The sequence below is a fragment of the Uloborus diversus genome, chromosome 1 (assembly GCF_026930045.1).
Source record: "Uloborus diversus isolate 005 chromosome 1, Udiv.v.3.1, whole genome shotgun sequence".
Lineage (NCBI taxonomy): Eukaryota > Metazoa > Arthropoda > Arachnida > Araneae > Uloboridae > Uloborus > Uloborus diversus.
This window is the reverse complement of record NC_072731.1, coordinates 269316168-269343752: the sequence shown is the minus strand read 5'-3', so window position 1 is coordinate 269343752 and position 27585 is coordinate 269316168.

The window sequence follows — 27585 nt, the reverse complement described above, 5'->3', positions numbered from 1 at the left end:
ATAAGAAATGAGATATTTATTATTTATTTCTGATTGTATTTGGAAAATATTGAAAAAGGAAGATGATATCGAAAATTACGGAATAGGCTGTAATCCGCAATGGAAGGCGAAAAATTTCATCTCCGAATAAATTAAAATATCCGCAGGTCAACAATACGGGCTGTATTTCCTATGCAAAATCTATATATATAAAAATCTCGTGTCACGATGTTTGTTCGGGGTAAACTCCGAAACTACTGAACCGATTTTTATCAAATTTCATACCTATCTCTACTTTGGTCCAACTTAAAAGATAGGATGGTTTATATAATTTTTTATTGCAAATAAAAGGTTAATTGTACATTAATAGTTTGTATCGATTGTTTGGTTCTGTAAATTCCTAATAGATGGCGCTGTAAGTTAATTCATCCTCAAAAGTTTTATTCTTAAGATAGATAAAATTTACAAATGATACTATGTTACGGATATTGATGGTTATCAACAATATCGCCGCAAAAAGGAGGAGTACTAAGGTCACACTTTCCAATGTATATGTCAAATTCTACAAATCAAGTTGAAATTGATAAGCAGGGGGTAGTTCCATACTCACCACTGCTTTTAAAAACGTATGAGGCTCATATAAATGTCGAGTTTTGCAGTTACGTGAATCCCACTAAACACTTTGTCAAATACGTTATTTAAGATCATTATTAGGTCGCATTTGAGGTACGAGATATGGACAAAGTTGACGAAATAACGCTATGAGTAGATATATAAGCAGCAACGAAGCTCACTGGCATAATTTAGTTTCCCCATGGACGAAAGAGACCCTTCTGTACAGCATCTTGCAGTACATCTTGGAAACGGTCAACGAGTACATTTTACCGAAGATATTTTCTACAAAAAACACTTGAACCCCAAAAACGACCCTGATTTTTTTTTTTTACATTGTCAAAAACCTAATGTGTTTGGCCCGATTCTCAGGAATAAAATTATTTAACAATGTTCCACGCTATTTTACATGCACTGTAAAAAAAACCCCGAAATATCCCTGATCATTACCGTGGAACATCTTGGGATTTCATGGGTCCCTCAACAATATTGTTTGGAAATCAAGTATCTGCGTCAATAAGTTTCCCGAATTGCTACACACGTCATGAATGCAGACTTCTCACTGTTGCGAAAAATATTTTTATCTCCCTGTTTAAAGATTAACTGAGCATATTTATTAAGTGTATCGGCTTCAGGTCAACTACGTTCCGTCTGCATTGTCTGCGTAAAGCTCTCAGCGAGAGTAAATGAGCCTCGGCATTTCGGGGATTTGCAGAAGTCGTAGGTGAGTTAGAATTATGGTACTTGCTTGCAATTCTGTCTTACCTTTCGCCATGCTTTTAGCATTATTGTTGGCGCTTTCTTGGGAAAGTAGAAAGGTGTCAAGCTTTGTATTCAGCTTACCTAAGTTTATTCTGACGGTCCAGCGACACGACTGGCTTTTAGCCTAGGATAGTACTGAATTCTTGAAAAAGATTCCGGGATAATTTCAGTAAGGTTAATGAATTGTAGTGAAGAACTGACTTCACTACCGTTGTCATGGTCCGTCCAGATGGACGTAACTCGCAATGGGAGGAAGTGAGTCTCTGTATTCCATAACTTTCCATGAGTAACAAGCAAGTGGAATACTTTACTGGATACGTTATTGGAAGAAATTCGCCGTGTTCACTGCCCTTTTTTTTCCAGGACATTTCTTAATTGTTTTTACAGTTTTGAATAAAATCAGAAAAATCATGGAAGCCACGCAAACAAAGAACACAACATTCATCAATCTCGGGCATAATTAATAATTGAAGCCAAGACATTAGGACCAAAACTTTATCCAAAACAAAACTGTGCTTCCAAAACAAAGTGAATGTTGTTTTTGCATTTCTTTTCGGTTAAACATTCCCAAACAAACGGGAATATTTGCAGACCGTTATTTGTCGAGTGTTTAGTACATATAACGATGCATTTCGCGAATTGTAATTATTGGTAACACACAATCATTGGGAGTTCCATTTTCTAATGCAGGTTTTGCATATAAGAGAAACAGTATTTGTCAAATGTTTCAGATAATTTTCACGACATAATATCCAACACAATCATCATTTCTGTGGGGAGCCTGTATAAATTTTATGCTTGAAGATGTACTCCATAGAGTTAAACATACACACCGATGTCCAAATCTAGATTTTACACCAAATATGTATAATAAAGCTTTAGTGTTGATTAAATATTTATGCATTTCAATTTAAAATTTGGCATTTAGTTTTTATGGTGTGAAATCACCTGATCGATTGGTCACCTACTTGGTTGACGCTGATTTGCAGCGAGAAAAAAAGTGAAATGACACTGTCTTAGCTAAAATTGTTGTGAATAATGAGCCAAAGCCGTAATGCAAACAAAGCCGTGATGAAAAAAAGCTGTGAACATTCCAACAGAATCTTTAAATTCTGTGGTAATACCAGGAATGCCACTAGACGGTTTCCGGTGGAAAATTGGTTCACCAATTATTCTTTTTCACAGTTCAAACCCACCTAGATTATGCAACGGTACACGTTTCTTCATCAAAATTTCAACAATTTTGACGGAAAAGTTTAAAGGAGAATTTTTTGTGTTGCTACGTTACACGTAATCCATTGACAGCGTCATAATTTTCAAACACATTTGGAAGGCTTCAATTTTCGATTTGTTTAGCTTTTGAAAAGACCATAAATAGATCTCAAGACCAAACAATGTCTACTTCCGGTTTAGACTTGAAACATACATGTTTCTCTCATAGGAAACTATCTATCGCTTGCTCACAAGTGGGAAAGTCATCATACTTATTCGTGTTTGCAAAACAGTGGTTAAACAAGAATATTGGTCACAACTTAGTTCTTAGATAATTTTCAGTTTTTAAATAATAGAAACAATAAATCGAAGTCAATGTTATCTACCTCATTTAAAAATTTAATTTTTAAATGTTTTTAATTTAGTTAATGTAGTTTGTAAAGAAGTTATTAATAACAAACCGTAGAGAAATCTGAGATAAATAAAATGTAGTGTACATTCTAAAAGTGTATGCTGGTCTAGGCTTAATTTCTACGTTCTGATATTTTACAATCAGTTTCGATATTTACTATCACTTTCAAGTTATTTTGCTTTGATTTATGGCCGAAGTCATACTTGCAAAATTTACTAAGTGTAAGTAAAGTTCTTTTGCCATTGAAAATTTAGTTAGTACTTACTAAATTCAATAAGTACTTATTTCAGCCTAACACGCCCATTATCAATCTCATGTGGTATGTTTTAAAATTGGCTAGACTATTTTAAGCTTCACTAAAAATATTAGATTCTATCAAAATACTGAGTAAAAGAATTTTTAATTCAACTACTTCGCCACAGCAACGCGTGGCTGGGTCAGCTAGTATTCTATATTTTCTTCTCGATACATGATGGGACTTCTACTACCAAACGAAGTGATGAATGATTTCTAAAAAAGGATACTACAGTAGTCAACCACAAACGTTTTTAGTAAGAGGTCAGGAATTTTTTTTCGTGTTAGCCGAGAGTTGCAATTCAATGTAGGCATTATGCATGCGTGAAATTTTCATTGTAATTAGATAGTGAACCAAACTTAACGAACAAAACGTTCGTTTTAGCTGTGATTTCATATTAAGAGAGTTCAACTGTATATATAATGAATGTACTTTATTTGATGAGCTTTAATGTGCTACTATTGTCATTCATGAGGAGAAGACACTTCGGAACGCCTTCCCGAAAGCAGAGCTAATTTTAGCGTGGGGGTGATCGCCTCCGCTTGCGATTGAGACAACCCTAATTTTGGCAAGCATTTAAATTTGCGAAAAGGTCTTTGTGTTCTTTCCTTTCTTTTCTAGCTTCGCGTAATTGTCGTCTACAGGAAATCTTTACCTTTTAAACTGAAAATTACAGAACTATAAATATTGTATTTACAAAAAGAAAAAAAAAAAGGTAAGGTATTTTGTCTTCCGAATGAAACATTTCTATTAAGGATATGCTTTCTGAATTTTGAACGATATCCTTTCAAACACTAACGTCCTATATTCGAAATTGCAAATGCGCTAATGAAAAAAAAAGGGGGGGGGGGGCAAGAAAATGTCATTGCCACACAGACTGTGGCATTAAAATGCTTAAGTGTTGCGTTCTTTCTGAAGACTTAGTATCTCTCTCTATCTCCCTCTCTCTCTTCTTGAGGGGGGGGGGGGGGAGTGACTCAGCATCGGGGCTGGGTTTATGATGCATCTGTATGGATTGTACAAAATTTCAGATCATATAAAGTGGATATAGTCAGTAGATCTACAGTAGCAGTTATTTTAAAAAAGTTCTGAAAACATTATTCGAACAAAAGTTGTTCCCGTCCCCCCCCCCCCACAATTTAAAAAAAAAACCTGGTTGAACCAAAGAAAGGCGGGGACTGGCCAATTGTTCCAGAACAGATATATATGTGAGAAATAAAAGTGAATTAGAAAACAATAAAAAATCAATCTGAAACAAATGAATGCAATTGACTATTAAAATCAAGATTATTTCTGTGTGTATTGCATGAATGTTAATGTTTGGAACTATGTAATAATTTTCTGTGCTTTATAAAAAGTGACTTTGGTTGGAATACTGTTTTAAAATTATAGGTTCATCGGTAGGGCCGTCTTAAGAGATGACGACTACCCATGGGGCGAGTATTTTCCAGCGCGGGGGGGGGGGTAACTGATTTCGTTTCTGGGGGGGCAGAAACGAAGTTAGTTATAACACTTCAGTACACAGTAGCTTAACGTCCACACGGATTTTCCATAAAGGATGTTGCACTTCACCTTACCCTCTCCCCTCGTCACATCCCACGAAATGTTCGATGAACATATTGCTATAACAAACGCTTTTATTTGAACCAAAATGTGTGACGTCACATTTCTTGTAATCCCTTCCTTCCCCCTTGAGACTAACTGTCAGAAGTTCATGAACCCCGAAACCTCCCTCCCTACCCCTTTCAAGCGTGACATAATTTGTGAACGGCTCCTTAGGTTTGCTCTAAGTAACCAAAATCGCACTAACAATTGTTTAAAGGGAAAAGACCAGCTCCCCCCTTCCCTCTGGATAGCGCTAGTCACAATATTTTTATGATCATGTACGTTTTTAGCAAAGATTTATATCGCACCCCGGCAAGAAAAGTGACACAATTCAAAATTTGGGAAAATTGTACCGGTTATTGATTTAAAATCTAAATTTAATGCTCTTTCTTGACACAAAAATCGCAAAGTTAGCTCACCTAAATGGTTCGGGGGTGAATGTGCGATATGTTGAACAACTGAATAGCAACTATACTATAGCAACTATATAACTATAGCAACGTTTCTTGCTAAAAATTACGTCATTTATATTCAGTGTCAAGGACGGATCCAGAGACTATTCAAGGAGGGTGCGATTGATTTCACATCTTTACCCTTTTAAAAATTCGCAAGCCTCCGCCCCCCCCCCCTTCCAATCACCATGAAAGGTCGTCTCGTTTCAGTTCTTTTGGGAGGGTGGGGACTTCCTTTTCTACAAAATTGCGGAGGAGTGTACCAAATCCCATCCCTTACCTTAACACCATTAAAGGTGTCCCACAATAGTTTCTCTTTTTTTGGGGGGGGGGAGGGGACTTTAATTTTCGAAACTTTCCTGAGAAGAGCCTTTTAACCCTATAACCCTATTTAATGTCACTAAAATCGTCTAAAATTGAGTTTTTGGAACTTTAAAATACTTCCTGTATCAAGTTCGGATCCCTATCACTCAAGTGTTAAGATATGTGCATCAATTTCATTTTCCAGACAGCAATAGCTTCGTAAAACTATTGAAGATAGGCTGAAACAATTTTCAATTTCAATATCAAAAATATGCCGTGAAAGAGTTCTGCATCTCGACTCAAGGAAGGGGCGATCACCCCCATCGTCACTCCCTTGTATCCGCCCATGTTCGGAGCTGTATTAGAATACGGGCAAGAAACTTTTGCCTATTTTATGATCCCCACACGTAATGCTGTTCCGTAAAAGTATTGGAAGAACTGAATTACTTTTAGAGTAATCGAAAAAACTTGAAAAAGAAAGCAAATATATTTTTTCGTATTTACAAAAAAAAATACGTCAAAACAGTAACATAAAACGTTGTTTCAGGCACTTATTCAATTATTCTGTAGATAACCATATTGGCATGTGAAAAGCTTTAATTTTTGTTTTGTTCCTTTTTTTCATTTCTGAAGAATAAAAGCCATACTGAAAAAAAAAAAATAGTACTAAAGTATTGAAATGTGTCACACAGAGTGCAACTTACCTACTGTGGCTTCCAAAATTGCTCGTACGCTTTAAATGTGTGTGGTTAAAAATGAAGTGCCTAGAAATTGAAATAGTAGTTCAATACTTTTTCATACTGTCTCTACATGATTACATCAACCCAACATTTTTTACAAAATATTGACTGTTTGAAATGGGCCAAAAATGAGTTGACATTGAAATATTTTCAGAAAAATTTGAAATTAAAGTTGCCGTCCGTCGTTTTCTTTTTTTAATTATTTTTTCAATCCAGTGATAGTTAAAACATCGTTTGGGTATTAATTTTTGCTTGTTTACTTCACAAATTCTACGTATTATTTTCAAAATAGCTCGAATTCGCAAAGTAACAACAAACGCAATTCGAAAACGTATTACTTCTTCATTATATTCGAAGTAAAACAGTTCGAAATATTGCAAAAGTAGTTCATTTATCCCATACTACTGTGTAATACTTAAAAAAAAAAACGCTTTAAAAGAAGAACATTGGATAGAAAATAAGGTGAGAAATGGTTGACCAGCAAAGTTAACAAAATGTGAATAGAGATTTATAATTAGAAAATGCTTGAAAAACCCACGTTTGAGTTCTGTGAAAGTTTCAGCATAATAGAACGAAACATTTTCGTTCCAATTTCACCTGTTACTGTTCACCGTGTTTGCAGAAAATGTTTAGTTAGTGTGAAAAACAGAAAGTTTAGGATTTCCTTTGCAAAATCAATTATAAATTAACCCAAAACGTATAATAGAAAATACACTGCAAATCTTAAAATACTTTTAAGTCGGACAATTGTCTTTGTAGCACACCTTTTTTTCGAAAGAGAAGGTGGGAGGTGATTTCTTAGAAAATTATAAAACACTCGTCTTCTTCCAGCGCGATAACGATGGCCAACTGGCAACCTTTCTCAGTGTTTGGCCTGAAGCCTCATCCCCGAAAGACGGATATAGAATCTTCCGATACCACGTGTTGGGGGCGTGGCCAAGTCTCAACTGCTGAAAAACGGAAAACACCAGGGTTCGCCGATATATATCGTGATATATATCCGATATTTATTTTGAAAATATGATATTTTGATACTTTCTATATGTATTTTTTTAGACTACAGTATTTTCAATACAAAAATTAAATTATTTACTTAGTAATCTTTTATTAAAAATAACCAAAAAGTTATGTACTATATTTTTATGATGTATTAAAACATCATTAATATAACAAAGTAATATAGTATTCTTTTTTTTTACTGTTTTTTTTTATATTCATAAAATTAGTAGTGATGCTCCAATTTTAATTCATATTAAAAGTACCTAATTAAATATTAATTATTGCTCAGAAAAAAAGAAAAATGTCTTACGATTGTGCACTGCTTAATGCATATTATTACTGAATCATACAACTGTAAAAGTAGCCGACAGAAGAAAAATGAGTAAAACATAGCTAATGCTTAATTAACTCCATTAAAATTGATAGAAATGTAAAAGGAAATGTTAGAAATAAATAATGAATATAACCTTTATTTTAAGTCTACATATTGTAATTATAATGTAGGAAAATAAAGTGTGATTTGAGGATGCATTTTACTATTTTGAATACATTAGTTTGTGCTAACTGAAAATATCGGATATTTTCGATATTTTTGAAAATATCATATTTTTGAACCCTGACTACTACTTTAGGTCTTCGTTTTCTGACCAATTGGTGGTAAGCAGTCCAAGTGGTAGGTATTTAGTAAAACTAGCATTTTAAAAATAATGCAATTGAATTTTTTAATAGTGCCTCAGAAAAAAGAATTAGTTCAAAGATATGTTACAAAGTAATAAGTTCTACAATAATTTGAAGCTGTTATAGTTTTAATATACATTTATTGTTAAAAGTAAAATTTTTTGCCTTTGAGAATTTGTTTTCATTTAAATTTATTGTTTTATTTGTCTTGTGTAGGTGCAGCAGATGTATTTTAACTTGTAAGTTATGTCTTAAGAAAGCATATTTAATTTGCTACGTTCTTCCTAACAAACCAGTATGTTCTATTGTGTATTGAGGTAAATATTGGAAAAGATAAAAAGTGATTTTGCTGTTGCATTTAATTGAATGTTAACAAAAACTGATTTTGCAGTTTCAGAATACCGTAATATTACGCTTGTGCTTTACATGGCTATAATTTTAATCTATGTTTCAGGTGCTTTGTGGAAATAAATCCAATGCCTGGGTCCAAGATTTAAAAAATGACTTTTATATTATTTGTAAGTGTTGCGATTTGTAATACATTTGTTATGTTGTATATCTGTATTTGTAAATTATTTTTGTATTGCTCAAATTCTGAAATAAACAAGATCTCCACGTAAGGTTTTTTTATTTTGTCTGTGTTTAAAATATTTTCAATAATAGAGAGCTTTGATTAAATTGTCATTTGAAAGTAAATTGCGGAAGTACCAGAAAATTCTGCATTTTTTCATCTATTGCACTTAAGTTTTTTTTTTGTACAAGCTTGCTTATATGGTTGGAGCTCTAAAAATAAAGCTCGAGTAAAATGTAAAATTTCAGCATTTCCCTAATGATGGTATGGAATCCAAAACTTATTTCTTCACATAGCTCAAACAATCATTTCTGCAGGTATACGTTCCTATAGTAGTACATTCAAATGCATATGCAATTGCAAATTCTTGCTTCTTTTTTTTTTTTTTTCATGTTAGTGCACTTGAATGCATAAATGTTTATTATTACGTTTTTTACTTGATTTTAGATACTTTTTTATCTTTGAAATTTTTTTTTAAAAAGTAATTTTGTTTTGTTTTGGTTCAGAAGTGACTAGTTTTCTGTGCATTTCTTTAAAAATTGCATGTTTTCTCATTTTTGCTGCATATTTTTGGTATTTTTAGTGCATATTTCAATCACTTTTTATTCAATATAACCACAGCTCTAATTATACATTAAAAAAAATTGCTAATAAATCTTGTACATTGCGTAATAACATGTAAGAACTGTGTAGTGTATCTAATTGGGTTTTTACTTATTGATTTTAAAAAAATAAAGTCAATTAAAATATTCTCTTAATGCCTTTATTTTCAATATTCCATAACTGTTACAGTTGAAATGAAAAGCCCTAAATCTAAAAGGAAACTCTCTCTCTTGAATTAAATTTCTTACCTGCATTTATAATTTATAGACTAAAGAGATCCATTCATTTAATTAACATACTATAAAACCTGACCAAACTGGTTAAATTACTGTGAATACTAGTAATTAGGTGCCTATGCACGTTTTAGATGGTTACAAAACCGTTTTAGTGTTTCATTAAGAGTTTTTCCACGTGCTAATCGTTATATGGTTACAATACCGTAAAGTGGTATAATTACGGTATATCAACATACTAGTCCTATATGGTAACAAAACCGTAAAATGTTACGTTGTGATATCTTTGCGGTATTTTTGGCGTACTAACGGAATATGGTTACAAAACCGTAAAATGTTGTATTTACGGTTTTTCATCGTAATTGTGGAATATGGTTACAAAACCGTAAATTGTTGTATTTACGGTTTTTCACCGTACTAGCTGTATACGGTTAGAAACCGTAAAATTACATGTTTACGGTTCTTTAACCATTTTAGTTGAAAACGATTTTGAACCCGTAAATGTGAAGTATCAACCCTAACCATGAACTTTACGGTTAATCAGACGGCCGGGAGTGCTGCCGGTTATTTCACCGTAATTTTACGATGAAATTTCTAACAGTGTCTGTAAACAAATTACTGCAAAGCACGGAGATCCACAGACGTATTTCATATATTTTCAATTCATAATGTGTTATATTTGTGAAAAATGCATTAATTTAGAAAATAAGCAAACCAATAAAAAAAGGGGATATTTTTCGCTTTCAATTATAAAGTTAGATGTATCATATTCATATGCGTGTAGTTTCATGTAATATGTCACGCAAAAATATGCTAATGGTTTAACCCCAGTTTCGCGCCGATATTTGAAAATCCCCCCCCCCCCCCTAAAATATATTAAAACTGAAAAACAGGGGAAGGAAATTTCGCATCAGCAAAACTTGGAAGAGGCGGTTCACAACATTCTAATCTCATTCCTTAATTTGTTTCTTTGCTTAAATATAAACAAACAGCATGGAATCTTAAAACAGAAAGCCCAGTGATCCAAGTCCGTGCGCATGCGCAGTCGCTGTGGCAAATTTGTGATACCCGTAATTTAACGTCTAGTTGGAACTGTTGGTTCTGTTTTATTCTTGACTGAATTTCATTTCCTAAGACAACTTTTGAATAACTGTTAGACCTGTTCTAACCTTCCAATTGCAGTCAGAGATTAACAAACCCTATGAGCTGAGAGTAAGTACATAACAATTTAGGTTAAATTAGTGATTTTCAAACTTTCATTACTCCGGCCCAAGATGTCCCTTCGGGTTTAATTTTTGAATATGTACTCAATGGCTCCCTAAGAATATGTTTTCCCAAAGCCATTAGCATAGCCCCCCTGTGGACTGTGACAGAACCCTGGGGAGGTACAATATGGGGAGTAAAAACGAGGGGGAGAGGGGGGGTCAAATGGCCCAAAAGCACATCAGCAGGGCACAAGGAATGTGTGTACGAAATTTCAGCTTGATTTCTTTTTTCGTCTAGGTTGAAGTCCTGTCAAAGAAAGCGAAAACTTTTTTGAACAGCGATTTTCTAACTTAAATTCCTCCTCCCCCTGATGGTCCAGGGGATCGAATTTTGGTTTACCTCGTTAGGGGCCACTAGAGATTAAGTATACCAAAAATAAACTCCGGGGGTCTTCATGGGGCTAAGATACAGAGGAGTGAAAAACCCCAAAAAAACCCAACTTGTTTCTGTCGTGTAAACTGCACTTTGTCGCGTTTATTTTCTTTCGTGTTTCTCGGCTGCTGACGTTTGGTTTTCTTGGCGGAGGAGACGCTCCCGCGTCCCGTGATAATATATATCCCTGCATTCTGTACTTTGCCTTGGTATTTCTTTAACCCATTTAATTCTCAACATGATATTTTATGAATTTCAGGATATTCTTCTTCTACTTCAGAAGTACTCAGTAGTGAAATAAAGCTGTACCCCTCTGTTTCCCGTTCCTGTTTTTCTTTTCCCACCCAGAAATTATTTTCATCGAATTTAACATTCAGCGTTTCTGTCACTTCGTGATTTTTGGGATCTCATATTCTATAACCTTTCGTATGAAACGCACATCCTACATAACTCCCTGTTTTGCTCTCATATACAATTTGTTTATTTTCTGGTTTCTAAGTCCAATATACGAAATACAGCCAAAAACACGGGAGTGTTTAATAGATGCCTTTCTTCTAACAAATAGCTTAAAAAAGGTTTTGGTTTTTCCTTTTAAAACCGCTCTAGTCCGTAAGTAGTGGAAGCACATAGCTGCATTGTCTCAAAACTGCTGAGGCAAACCCGATTCATTTAAACGTGTCCTAATTCCATTCATTAATGTTGAGTTATAGTGTGCTATGAAGCTACTTCGTTAACTGGAGGATTTTTTTTTTTTTTTATTCTTATGCTTTGGTCGCTAAGGCAAATTTCAAACCGGGAATTCAGAAATTCCTTTCAGTAATCGGATCTTTCCCGCCAATCTTTGTCCCTCTTTTCAAACCTGACAAAGTTTTCGTAAACCTCACTTTTCTTCATTAAGAAATAAACCGAAGACTTTCTCGAAAAAATCGTCTATTATTGTGAAAATAATCCCCTTCCTCCTTAAAGAACTCAACTGCTAAGGAAACCATTGCATTTAAATGCAAAAGATCTTACCCAGCTTTGACTTAAATCTCCGTTACAGGTTTAAACGAAATTCTCCGATTTTTCCATTTTACACGGATAACAATCTGACATATTTTTACTTTTTATATGCAGTGAAAGACAGCAAAGTACAGAATCACACTTTGCAGTATTCATATATAGTTTTTGTCTTCATCATAAACACGTTGATGCCAAACTTTAAGACTCAAAGGGTTCTAAAATTTAAAATGTAAGGAAACTGACAAGTTCAAGATTACAAGAGTTTTAAATTCTACTGTAGTTCTCGAGCATCTACTTTTCTAAATGAGCATGGTCTTCAAAGCGAATAAAATATGACAAACAATGCATAATAATTTAAATATTCTACTTTAAATTAAAAAGCTGTAATTTTGACGAGAACGCAACACTGCAGATAAGAAATAAAAAGCTGAAATTTTTAAAATATAGCCTGGCACGGCCTGAACTTAAATATGTTGGGAAGGCGTATAATCTCAATTTGTCGAATGGAACTTACATATTTGCCGATTAATAAAATACTGGTGCATGCATACATTAAGTACGCACAATTAAGTACAATATCGAATGAAATTTGGACATCCGAATCGCCAGACAAAATTTTTCCAATATGGCATTTTCGGGCAGGTCATAGAGACTTCCCGTGACCTCTCATCGAGTGCCTTTGAATATAGGTTCTATTACTATTTTTATGTTCACAAGTTTCAATGGTATTAGAGCATTTTTCCTGAAGCAAAACTTTAATTTCCTGCTGACGCAAATACTTTTAAACCACAATAAAACTTTTAAACCACAAGGGTTTCGTGTTTGTATCTTAAGATGTTTATTTTTTATTAGTTTTTTTTTTTGGAGTGCTTCATTGATGATTTTTTTAATTATTATAATCTTAGTTTTGATCGATAAGTATGAAAGATGGCTCCAGATTTCAGAGAATTTTGAGTCGTTCAAACATCAGAGTATTGTATTTCCAGAGTCGCAAATTCTTCAACAAAAAATATCAGTAAACTTGATACTGTTTGCGTGTCTCTCGGTCACGTTGTTATTTTATTTATTTACATTTTATTCATCGAATTATGTTCACGATATAAAAGTTTCTGACGCTATAACGTAAAGTTTATAAATAAAATGGTTAAATGCAAACTGTTAAAGAATTTAAAACTGAACATAGGAAAGAAAAAAAACAGAAGAAAGCAGTCAATCGCGATACGTTAAAAATTTATTAGAAAACATAAGAATTTAAATTTTAAGTACTAACATCCTATGTAACCCAAAATACAATAATAAACAAAGTCTAATGTTCTAATAACTTTAAATACGATCAAAAAAAGAATATATTTCTTTACAAATCAAATTTGAGTTTCAGAAAATGTTTAAAAACTATCATACGTGCAGTAAAATGTTCAGAATCACAACAACTACTCGGATTTTCGCTATAAAACAATCGGTACAACTTAGCAACTAAAAGAAATTGCAAAGTCATCATCAACGAATATTTGGATACGAATTACGATTTCAAAATAAAAACTGTTATTTTACATACACTCTCGATGATAAAGAAAACTACATTTTGAGGAAAAGGGAATGAATAATATAACCTGCACTTACCTTTAACTTGCATTACAGCTGAGCAGTCTTGCCGCAGCACACCCGAAATATCAAAAAACATGGCTATCGATACCTCGAATTCATTTTCTCTTCCCGTATGAAAAGAAACACCTTTTGCGCATCGTTTTGTGCAATCTAAAACATTTTTGCAGTTTTTCTCTGTTGTTTATCAGAGCAGTATTAAGCTATTGGAAAAAACAGTATATTACTATAAAAACAATTATTTTTTACAGTTCACACGATAGTTTAGCAATGAAAGATTTAAATACGTAGCAATCGAAAGACCATTGTAAAACATGCTTATGGACGCATAAATTATTTGCCTTTGTTTCCCCTATACTGAAATAAGAAGGCTCAAAATCGGCTAAAGTTTTAAGCAAATTCGCCAAATTTAGCTAGTTTCAATGAATAATAAAAACACCTGTTTACACGATTTGTAAATGGATGCAGACAGTGAAATTGCGTGATAAATTTCTCTGCTGAAATCTGGCCCTTATAAGTTTTTGCACTTTTCTTGAAATTTCTGCTGACTTTAATACCTTATGTCTCACTAACAGGGGTACGATGGCGAGAATATTTGCATCAAAAATATGTCTCTATATGCTTTTTCAATTGCTTCAACGTTTTTTTTTAATTGTTACACTGTACGTGTGATTCAATGGCTGGAAGAGAGCACAATCATTCAAATTATGGAAATTTCTGATGAAGTATTTGAAAGCGCCTAATTTTGTGAAGATAGCCATACTTAATATTTGCACTGAGTGTAAATCAAATTTACGTTTATCATATCTAAACTTCAACATTTTTGGAGCGGCTCCTTTGAAATTAACTCTCAAAAACTTCCCCATTTCGTTGTTTGTTATGCCAGCATAACAGCTCATTATTTTGTGCATCAACTTGACCCTGCTTAGGTGTAGGATGCAGATGATACATTTCAGTTTTCTTTTTATATAAATAAAATTTCATTTTAAGTGAAGCAAATTTTCCTCAAAAGGGTGTTGAAATCCTTTTTTGACATTAAAATAGTAATATTACTACAGGAAACGTTACTTCGGAACGTAACAGTTAGGAACATCACCCTGTATAATGTGTATTTTGACTATACCCGTTCTTCCCCTCATATATTACTTATTTATATTAGTGAATTAGTACATAAAAATATTCACGAGATGGTGTTTTTGCTTGGTATTTCCTAGTGTAGTAAAATAACCTTATTGATCAATAATTTGTGACATTTATGGTAAGAAAAGGTTTTTTTTTTTTTTTTTTTTTTAAATAATTCTCCGGACAGCACAGAAGTTAAGATAGTTGTTATATTTGGCGCACTGAGATACCACGTAAGTCTATCCAAATACTACAGGTAGAATATTAAAACACAAAGAAAAATATTTTAATTTTTCTGTTTAGTTAGTCTGTTAGTATGAATCATTTATACCCCTCAAAACAGAAAACAAATTTCTTCCAGGATTAATATTACATTTCTGCTACACTGCCTCGAAGTAAGCATTTTAACATCAATGCATGTGACTGATAAGAAACTCAGTCGCTGCGTGATACACATCAAATGATTTGAAGTAAAACATTTTTTTTTACATACTGCTTTGAGAATTCCTGTTTACACCCAAGTTCAAACAGAAAAGTCAAGCAAATAAGTCATTAAATTTTGGCTCTAGTCATCTGTACTTAATTTTCACATTTTACGGATTTTTTTTTCGTGATATATACTGTCTTCACTGTGTAGTTTTCCGCACGCGTGCTTTGGACATGACCTTTTCTAGGTCTCTTCAGACCTGATGTACCCGATTGGGTACATTCATAAAAAAATTCGTAAAAAATAATATTTCTTTCTAAAATCATTTAAAAACTACTAAAATCTATTGAAGACATTCTACTTTCATTATTACTCACTATATGGCAGCATAGGTAGCATTTTCGAAGGATTTATGCTCAGATAAAAATGGCTGATGATAATGTGCTGAAAGCAGGCCCTTCTTGTGGTGTAAAACGTAAGTTATCTTCCCTTTATACTTTAAATTTTTAACATTTAAGTGTTTTATTTTGTTAAGCAAGCCTTGAGATTGAAATTGAGTTAAAAAAAATTGGTTTGCAACTCTTTTTATTGTGATATTTTGAGCTTCAAATATTGTGTACCCGTTCGGGTACTTCTGGTCATAACAGATCATTCAGTCAATCGCTATTCAATCCGCATCTATTACAACTTTAGCAAAGAAAACTGATAATAAATGCAATACATAGTATATAATGTAGTTTTTCCCACTTAGTAAGTAATTCCATAAGATTTTTTTTCTTTTTACTTTTAAAAATAATAAAATTTCCTATTTTTTTTATTTATGTTTGTTTCTAAATGTATCTTTTGTCAATTCTTCCAACATTACTCTTTAGTCCACGAAAAAACATTTCATTTTTCTGCATATGCTTTAAAAATTTTAATCCTTGTATGCTGTATGTAAAAGAAGGGCCCCCCCCTCCAGTGGCGTAGTCAAGGGGAGGGGAAAGGGTGGTCGTACCCCCCCCCCCCCCCCCCCCCCCCCCCCCCAAGAAACAAGAAAATTATATGTATGAACACACCAAACAGGCCCAAAATCGCGATTTTCGACCTTTTAGTTGGAAAATTTCCCCAAAACATCCCCCCCATGAAAAATTTCTCGCTACGCCACTGATTCTCTCTTCCAGAAATTTTAGTAACCCAAGGATTATGTCATAGATTTCACAGATTCCAAAGAAAATCTATATCTTTCTCTGAAACTTGCTTATTTTTAAAAATTCATCGCATACACATATGTGCTTTTGAATTTATTTACCATATTCAGCAAATAAATAAAGTAAAAAATGAGTAAAAAAGTATAGAAAGCTAAAAAATACTTAATATTTAAAGTATTTTTTATCATCATTTGTTCATTGTAGCTTCTTGTTTTTGTAGCTCGGGGACGAAGAGGCTTAACACCCGAAGAGATCGCAGTTTTACTTCAACAATATGATTCTGAATTTTCCGACTTTTCTGATAGTGATACAGAGTTTGGGCCAAACAATTCAATCGCCCCCCATGATTCATTCTCCTCATCTTCTGATGAAGAAGAAATCCCTATACCTTCTAAGCAAAAAACATTCTGGAAATCAAAGAAAGCTGTTAAAAGAAATATTCCAGATGATGACTTGCCTAAAATTTCTACTGGAGAACCTTTATTCCCTCTGAAATATTTTGAAAAGTTTTTATCAAATGAGTTTTGGGATTTAGTACAAGAACAAAGAAATCTGTATTCAGTAAGAAAGAAATGTAAATCTATTAACACAAATGTAAAAGAATTAAAAGTTTTTGCTGGAATACATTTAATTATGGGTGCCCTGAAAATACCCCAAGCTAGAATGTATTGGGCTAAACATACTGCAGTTGTGCCACTTGTTTGTGAAAGTATGAAGCGGGATAGATTTTTTGTAGTTAGAAGCAATCTTCATTTTGTCGACGACAATGACAGTATTGATAAAACGGATAAATTGTGGAAAGTTCGGCCAATGCTAGATACAGTTCAGAAAGCCTGTCTAGAACTTCCAAAATCAAATCATCTGTCAATAGACGAACAAATGATCCCATTTTCGGGGAAATGTGTCGCAAGACAATATGTTCCATCAAAGCCGAACCCTTTGGGACTAAAAAATTTCATCCTTGCTTCTAAAGATGGTTTAGTTTTAGATTTTGTGATCTATCAAGGGAAAGGAACTGTTCCAGAGGATGATGTGAAAACTTTTGGTTTAGGTGGCGCTATTGTCAAAAGACTTGTTGAAAGCATAAAAAATCCAAATTATCAACAAGTTATTTACACCGATAGGTACTTCACAGGAATTAAGATAGCTGAGTACCTTCTGAGTAAAGGGATTTATTCTACGGGAACTGTGATGAGTAATCGGACTCAGTCTGGAGCACAGAAGTTTCCAAATGATAACACAATGGTGCGAGGAGATTACGTAGAATTGTGCAGATCCGATGACAAAATGACATTAGTTAAATGGAAGGACAAGAAAACTGTTTTGATGTTATCAACTCTTTGTGGAATTGAGCCATCCGATAAATGCAGAAGATGGAGTAAACCTGATAACAAAAAGATTGACGTACCTCGACCTGCATGCGTACGATTGTACAACACGTACATGGGTGGAATTGATTTACAAGATAGGTTTATCGCTCTGTATCGCACAAGTATGAGAACAAAGAAGTGGACAGTTAGAGTTTTTGCGCACTTTTTGGATCTTTCCATAGTCAACAGTTGGATTATGTATGTCCGCGATTGCAAAGAATGTGATTATCCTAAAAAAGACCAACTAACTTTACTGCAGTTCCGAATGACGGTTGCAGAGTTATTAGTAGCCTCGTATTAAAGGAGAAACGATGCGAAAATCTGTTGGACGACCTGTCTTATCAGAAAAGTCCCTGGATGAAGCAGAAAACAAGTCTCCAAAGAGACGAAAAGTAATTCCTAAGCCAGAAAATCTGATCAGATACGACGGATTAAATCATCTACCAAAAGCGATGAAAGGTGTAAACCAATCTCGATGTAGAATGGAAGGATGCAATGGAAAATCTCGCTTTAAATGTGTGAAATGTGATGTGTTTTTATGTATACTAAATAATGATTGTTTCTACAAATTTCATACTTCTAATTAAATAGTTATGTGGCTGAAACTGCTCCTTTTTTTTTTTTACTAATGACCATTTTTTTTTTTTTTTTTTACTCAGTTACTGTTAAAATATGCTTAAAACAATCCTAGCTAAAATAGTTTACTATTTAGTGGTAAAAGTTTCGCATTTATAAAAGTTCGCTGGTAAAAAGAATTGCATCACCCTAGCATTTTCACAAAAATGGGATTATGTAAGAAGTTTTGGTCGACCGATTAACGATGAATGTATGTGAAATTCTGCAAAACTTATGAAATAAACATTTAACAGCAGAAATCCGATCATTGTTTACGTAGATCGGGGCTCTTCAGAATTTATCGGATTGCAATATTTTTAATTCAAAACAATAATTAGGATGAGGTAGAGAAATATTTTTTTAGAAAATGGAGAAAGGTCGACGTTTAGGACAGCCAATTGGGAAATATTGAGGTATTCATTTAAAACAATGAAAACTGTATATAGCCTCTTTTAATCACCGCCCCCCCCCCCCCCCCAAGTTGCTATAGTAGCACTGAAAACCGTAGATGTTCTTTCTTTTTTCTTTTTTTTTTTTTTGTAACCCATATTCCTTTCCAACACTTGTTAAACAGCTCGAGCTATGTTCAACTGATACCAACTTCATCTTCTTTTTCTTTGACAGCTCCCCATCATTAGAAATCTGAATACGAAACAAAGTGTGACGTAAAATAATTATTTAGAACTCTGTCTGTACTTAATATGAAATATTTTACTTATAATTTTTTCAAATATTATTTTTCATATGTTTTATTCCACAAATGTGTTATTATATTGCTAAAATTTAATTTTTTGGAGCTTTTTTCTTAAGCACATTTATTAATCACATATAAAAGAATCATTTGAGTTAAAATAAAATAATACCGTAAGAGCATTCTATCTTATATATGTCTTAATATTTAAGAATAATTTAAGATGTTTCATTTATATTCTATGTCTTTCAAAATGCGGACCCCCCCCCCCCCTCCGTTTTGAACAGCTATCGATTCGATGTCCCCATTTAAGCCACCAGCAACTTTTTTTTTTTTTTAAGTGCCACTTCTTGTGAGAGGATTTAGACAATTTATATATAGGTTTTTCAGAATTTACCTGAAATCTGAAAGAAACATTTCTATATTCCCAAAAGCAAGATGGCTTAGTTAAAGTCAATTCAGTAAAAATTAAAATCTGTCAGAAAAGTTGAAAGTTTTTAACAAAAGAATAAATCGTCAAACATGTCAAAAAATAGATTAAATCTGGTAGTGCAAGTTCTAATCAATAAGAAATTGTAAGTCCACATTTGGCCCACCGCACAGAGGAGTATTTGAGCCAAAAAGCTGGTCAAAAGTCGAAATGTCAACTTTACCGATTGGCATCGACCTTAAGTCTCAAAACAGATGGATAAACATGCCATTATGTGGAAGTGTTCTTTTTTCATTGAAACTCTCCATAAAAAATTGCCCGCAGTCGGAACTTGGCACTTTGGTGATTCGTTTGTTTTTGCATTACGACATTCCGAGATTTTCAATAAACCTTCACCGTCTTATTTTTCGCATTAAAATTATGTTAGAAGAAAAATTGTTATGGTTTGGCTTGGGGAAAGTTTGTAGTCTATTATTTATCAATTTTTACTTTTTGAGACTGTTAGTATTTTTTTAATGCAATTCTTGAAGCCTCACAAAAATGCTATCCATTTTTTTGAAATATTTTATATAAATGAATGGTTTTAAACACTTTGTACTCATTGTACTACTTCTAAGTTATATCCTATGTTACTTTAGTATGTCTACTTTGATAGTCTGCAGCAAAAATTTCCCGAATTTTCCCGAAAAATTAATAAATCTATAAATAGGGAACATTATTATTTTCATAATTTTGAGCTTTTTCGATTACTTTTACGTTCTATGGCTTCAGTGAAATGTGTACAACTCAAAAGCAACTCTAAAATATAATAAAAGACAATGCACAAAGGCTGTTTGATGCAAAGTTCAAGCAAATAGAAATGAAACTAGCTGAAATTATATATTTCTCTTATAAGAAAATATCGAAATTGAAAAATATCACCCCGTTTTATTTCTGGGTCTGACTTTGAAAGTCCGTAGCATCAAATTGTCTTCCTATTGTCAAATTTATAATATCCTGTAGTTTTTTTCAATTTATGCACCTGACTGAAACTTGTGAACCCAAAAATAACCGAAAAAATGAAAATTTATGAAATTAATTGTCTGCTCTATTTATAGCTTTATTATTTTTCTGTGCAAACTTTTGCTGCAAATTGTAAACATTGACAGTATGATAGGAAAACTTTTACGCAGTACGAATGAGAACAGAATGTTTAGAAACATTCACTTACCAAAATGAAAAAAAAGAGGGGGATGTGTCTTTGTGAGGATTGAAGAAAGGCATTAAAAGAAATAATAAAAAATATATACACATAAATTGATGAATAATGGAGTACAAATCTTGCTCGAGCCCTTCCATAGTAAATGTTTCTACTAGTATCACTTTTAACGCGAAAAATAAGACAATGACGGTTTGTTGAAAAACTTTAATGGGGATCCCAAACAAGGACAACCGAATCATGAAAGTGTTAAATTACGACTGCTGGGAAATTTTTATGTTTAGTTTCAATGAAAAAATAACGCTTTAACATACTGTCATGTTTATTTACTTGTTTTGGTACTCAGGATTGACAATAATCAGTAAACTTGACAATTTCGAGTTTTGGCCAGCTTTTTGTCTCAAATACCCGTCTATGTGCCGTCCTTGTTGTAAACAATGCTACCCTTCTTGAAAATGCTTGCCAGAAGACTGCACCTCCTTTAACTATAGATTTAAACATGCTCACATTTGCAAAATAACTGCTTTTTATTTACATTACAATAAAAATAACCTATAATTTTGTTTGATAAGTGTCACACAAGTCTGAATACGCGAAGAAAGTTTTTGTACGCTGTAATATATCTTACTTTAAACTTTAATCTTTATTGTTGCTCTCTTTATGAAGTTGGCTTTAAATTTTGTTCCTTTAATTTTTACAAAAATACGCACAATAAATAATAAAGTACTTAGCATTCTGTTTTGGTTCCTTCGATTTTAATAACATGTGAAAACAAAGAATCAGTGCTCCAAAATTTACTTCAAAATTAAAAAAATAATAATAAATAATGAAATAAATGCACGTCTAACTTAGCTATAGCAACAGAAATTTCTATATTCCGGTGATTCTTGAAGTGATAATATTCAACTACCCGTAAAAACTAATATTGAATTACAAATTAAAAAAACTCAGACTTAAATGAATTTTAAGACCGATCACATTTCAATCAAAACAAAATAAAATTATAGTATCTTGTTCCAACACATAGTTCTTGATTGTAATATAAAACCTGACAACGGGCACACAAAAATCAGCTCCAGGGCCCAATATGGCACGCAGACAGTAGGATAGGCTTCAGTGGCTAAGAACGCTCTAAAACTCAAAAGCATTTGTGATTACAAATTACATCCGAAAACACAAAAATATAAAAGAAAAGAGGTACTTATAAACTTCCGTTGCCGGCATTCATGTCACTAAGTGAATCATCGCAGCAACGTTCAGACTAGAGGCTTCTTTGAAATTCCAAGCAGAATACACACACGAACTGCCATCTTGATAAAATGAGAGGACCCATTATACCATTCAATTCTGGTCTCAAGTTACATAGTTCTTTACATTTGCATACCACTAAACTCATAGAAATAATACTGCATTAGTGAACAAATTTAAATGAAGGAAATTCAGGCGGCTAGAATGAAATACTTTAAGACATGAATAAAAAATAAAAATATATTACAGACCATCCGTTTGTGTGCACAAATTATAACTTAAACATAATAGAATAATTGAAATATTTCAAAAAAAAAAAACCACTCTAGAAAAAAATATGTCATTACAATTCTAAAGTCATTCCAATTCAAGCTTTACGTAAATTTTCCCCAGAGAAAGGCTTTGTAAAACAATCAGATAAATTATTTTTAATTCGAACAAATTTTATTCCAAGTTCATTTTCATCAATCAAATTCCTTAGGAAATGTTACCCCACATCAATCTGCTTAGTTCTGTAATTTTCTATTGCAGAACTAGAAAAATCGATCGCAACTAGATTGTCACAGTACAAACTACTATTAATCAATCTAAAATTCTGAACTCTTTTCGTAGCCAATTCATTCAAAATTCCATTGATCCACATCCATAGATTGTTCACGAATTGAAATATACTCCGCTTCTGTCGTTGACAATGCTGCGCATTTTTGTTTGAATGTACACCATATTATTCGTACCCTATCCAAAAACAATACAAGCCCCTCCCCCTCCACCCCGCCATTGAAGTCCGGTCGTCGTGATTGGAGGCGTAATCTGTATCAGAATGACAATGATTTATTCAATTTATAGACAAAATTTAGATTTCAGGGATCGTCAAACCCTTCGGTTGTCTCACAAATCTCCTCCTTTAAATCCGCATATAGATACGCATTGCAAACATCTGCTTGGAAATGGACCCAATGTAGCTCATACACAAAAATTGAAAAGAAAGCCTCAATCAAAGGAAAGGAAATTACTGGAGAGAACCACTTGCGAAAAGTCCCCCCCCCCCCCGGTGGGTATCTAAAATTGCCTGTCTGGCCTTGAAGCGCATTATTTCATTCTGCTCATTTGTTTTGAAATCAAAAAAAAAAAAGAAAAAATCTGTATACCCTTTTTTTTTCTAAAACTTTCATGCAGTGGAACCAATTCGTAAACGTTCCTTTCTCATATCACCTGAATTTCTGAGTCATTGCGTTTTGCCAATCTTCACTTTCTGGCGTTCTCAAACTTTGCTTCAAATTCGAAGGAATTACATCTTCGGATATGTTAGCTTCTAGCTTACTTGAATTATCCCCCCTATCTTCATCAGAATCTGATACTTTTCTTGAATTATCATCGCAAGTGAAATCAAAATAGTTTGGGTCATATTTAATGTTATTTTCAGAACAATAAACCTCGGCTTCGCGATTCGGACTTTAGAACCATCATGTCAATAGAATAATACATATACCTGCATTCTCTACTTTGCCTTGATATTTCTTTAACCCATTTAATTCTCACAACATGCTATTTTATGATTTTCTGGATATTCTTCTTCTACTTCAGATTTACTCAGTTGTGAAATAAAACAGTGTCCCTCTGTTTGCTGTTCCTGGGGGGAAGGGGGGTTTTGCCCAGAATTTATTTTCATCGAATTTAACATTCAGCGTTTCTGTCACTTCGCGATTTTCGGGATCCCAAATTCTATAACCTTTCGTATGAAACGCATATCGTACCATGACTCCCTGTTGAGCTCTCATATTCAATTTATTTATTTTCTGTTTTGGAAGTCTAATATACGAAATGCAGCCAAAAAACACGGGAGTGTTTAATAGATGGCTTTCTTCCCCCAAATAGCTAAAAAAAGGTTTGGTTTTTAATTTCAGAACCGCTCTATTCCGTAAGTAGTGGAAGCAAATAGCCGAGTCATTCCATGCGAAATGTGCAAATCAGCTGTGGCAGACATGTCACAGATTTCAATGGAAATTTTATTTAGGTAAATCATGCATATATATGAGGGAATGCAAAGTATGAAAGTTTAAAAACTGTTTGTTGCTTTGTTACTGAAATTAGAAGTAGATGCTTACGCTAAGCCTAAATTTTTATACCAACCAGTTTGTGACTCAATAACTCCGTAAGTTATAAACATAAATTTAAAAAATAAATATTTCCACATTCTATAAACAAATCTCTATTAGGAAAGAGGAAAGTAAAATTTATTCGGAGTTTTTTTTTGAATCTAAGATATTAACAGAGAGTGAGGACTTGCCAATTTACTTCAGATTTCAAATCACTCCTCTAGCTATTTTAATGAAAAATATAGCAACAAAATGGATTCAGATTGAAAAACTATCTATAACTGTCTTATCTAATTTAATAATTGTTTTTGAATTTCTTGATGATGAAATCGTACTTTAAAAAATCGAAAATTTCCGAGATTTTCATTTTTTTCCTCTACAGACGAGTCCCGACATACGCGAGGGAGGCGTTCCAAGACTCCTCGCGTAAGTCGAAATTTCGCGTTGTAGAAAAATATATGTTTTTAAAATTTTTTAGGAACATACAAATTTTTTTAGACATTTGTAAACACCCCTCAAACTGCTTTCAAGCATTCCTCATTTATACATTAGTTTCTTACATAAAGAACAGAACTTTTACTGTATTTAAAAGATAAAAAAAAGCTGTTTTATTCAACTTAAAATACTAAAGTTGCACAAAATAAATGACCGACGGGAGGGAAAGACAAAATAAAACACGGTACACACAGTATGTAGTGATAACAAAATACTATACACTATAATAGTACTGTGTAGAGTAGATACAGTAATAATATTTATGAGATATAAAATTATGGTTTATGCTCCATAATCAGATCGTTATTTTTATCTAACCCATTTTTAAATACGGTTGCTTCGTCTTTTCTTTAATAACTTTTCTATTTGAGGCATCAACGGCCTCTCTTCCTGATCTCTTCAATCTATAATACAAGAGCAGCTGCCATTTTCATACCATTTACTTTGTTTAGACTCTGCAAACTTTAATATTGAAACTAAGTACTGAACTTTTACAGAAATCTTTTTGTTTTGACTTTTAATTGTACGTATGGAAGATTCAATCATATACTTTTTGTTGTGCTATTGACGACGTTTTGTAGTTGTTCAAGCATATCGAGAATATCAACCTTTTTTTTTAGTGTTTAGATAAACAGCACACTAACGTGCCATTACATTTCATCAACTTTAATATTTAGAATGAATAAATGAACGATACTGAGTGGTTATTTGATGCACTAACAACGCGATGAGACTAGTTTGATGTGAGAACTTTCGTTGTCAGTGATGCTAAGGGGATGTAATAACAGTCATGAAATCAACATTTAGTAGCCAATAACGAAGCCGATTCTTTCTTCCAAAAAAATTCGTATTGTGGACGAGGAATTCTCGTTAGCTCTAAAATTCGTTACTGGGAAAAAAATTCGCGTTATAGCCATTTCGCGTAAGTTGAATCGATTTGTAGCGGGAGTCGACTGTATTTTAGATGCTTGATTGAACATGAGGGAATGCCCTTAGTTTACTCAATTTTTTTTTTACGTAACATATTGAAGTATCTTTTAGATAATACTAAATTTTAATCATTGGAATCAGCGTATTTGTGCTACTAGAGTAACTTGAACTTAGGTAAAATTCCATTAGTTACGGCTATTTATTGTAAGTTTCGCAAGACTTAACCATTTCTTTCATGTTTCATTTTCTCAAAAGTATGTTCATGAAGTACTTGCTGAAATGTTTCCCTAATTATTGTGAAGTATATAATAGTCCAGTATGCATAATTAAATATAACTGGGCCACTGAAAGTTGAATTTTCCTCTCCACCCGAGGTATAGGAAAAATAACTGTAAAGTTTCTAGAAAACCTATCATATCGTCAAAATCAGCGTAACTATACAGAATGCTAGAATTATTTTCATGAATTTCTTCATTATCAATGACTATATCTGGATCAGATGGCAATATTTTCAAGTCAAGGTCACTCTCATGGATTCATCCTCTTATGACATTACATATTCTATAGCTAGTTCAGTTGTTAATTTCTTATTCAATATGCCACATGTACTCTTTTTTTAATTTATTTCCTTTTGAGATCAGCGTTCATACTTTGAACAGCAAATATTTTACTCAATCCAGAAGGTAGCATCACAACGTATTAAGGGCAGATGATAAATTAGTCAACAAAAAAACTCCCTAGGACCCCCAAAAACCTGCTCTTTCAACGCTTGTTGTGAGAAAACTTCATAGTATTGAGTTTTGAAAGAGAGCAATCAAGTTTTCCACTCCATTTTTCAACAGCTAAGCTACTTTTGTATAGAGCGCGCATAGCAGGGGATTATACCATCGTCCTATTTATAGGACGGCTAATAAAACCTTCATAAAACCTATTTAAATGTAGTTTTATCTTTGCAAATTTTGCTCAGTACTAATGTATATGATTAGTAATTATAAAATTGAAAGAGGATATTGGCATATTTTCTACACAATTATTTTAATTAATTATTAAATTATGCATTATAAAACTGCAAAAAATTGTCAAATTCAAAAATAAAAATAAAATAAAAATATTTATAATTGAACTCTAAAATTCTGTCTACAGTATTTATCAAACATAGGGTTTATAAAAATACCAAATTAGAAACTAAAAATGTGATAACCCTTGCCAAAATGCAATAAATATGAACTGTCCTATATACAGGACGATAGTAAAATATGGGTTAAAAATATTTTGGACCAGAAAACATTCAGTTAAGATAAAATAATTAAAGTTGGAGCTCTGAAATCTATTATTATTTTTTTTTTTTTTTACTTTTTAAACTTAAAGAGATAAGATCGTGCTTTAATCTGATCACATTTCTTAATATTTGTTGTAATCTTACACTTTATAATTCGATATATTGCCAAAATCGATATAACACAACCCAAAAATTGGATCCTACACTGGCGTTATATCGGAGTTTTACTGTATGTCTATTAAACAGTCATATTAACATGATGAATTCACAATTTTATCACCTTTGGCGCAGTGACGAATCCTTAGCGCAGGCCCTGACTTGTAAGTTTTCATTTATTCTATAATTTTGCATACATTATTTTCTTAAAAATTACCACAATGATGTACAACAACTTTGTTATGTTCAGTTGGACTAAGCAATGTAAGAATTTCTGCATCGTGATGCATCACCAACCTTACATGGTAATGTTGCAATGCATCCCAATATAAGGGGTTTTTTTTTTTTTTTTTGTTAAAGATACAGTAAAATCTCCTCAGAACAAATACTACTACAACTAAACATCCGTTTCAATCCGTTTGAGCAAAATTTGCGGTCCCTTGAAGTTCGTTGTAATTAGATTTCACTGTAAGCTGCTTAAATTTTACAAAATGTGTTCCAGATGAAAAAATATAAATTATGCCAGATACTACAAACAGATTCTAACAATAGCAGGAAATAGTCCAAAAAAAGAAAAAAAAAACTTTTAAAAGGGGCGAGATAGCAATAAATATTACAGGTGTTTTGGTACTTAATATGG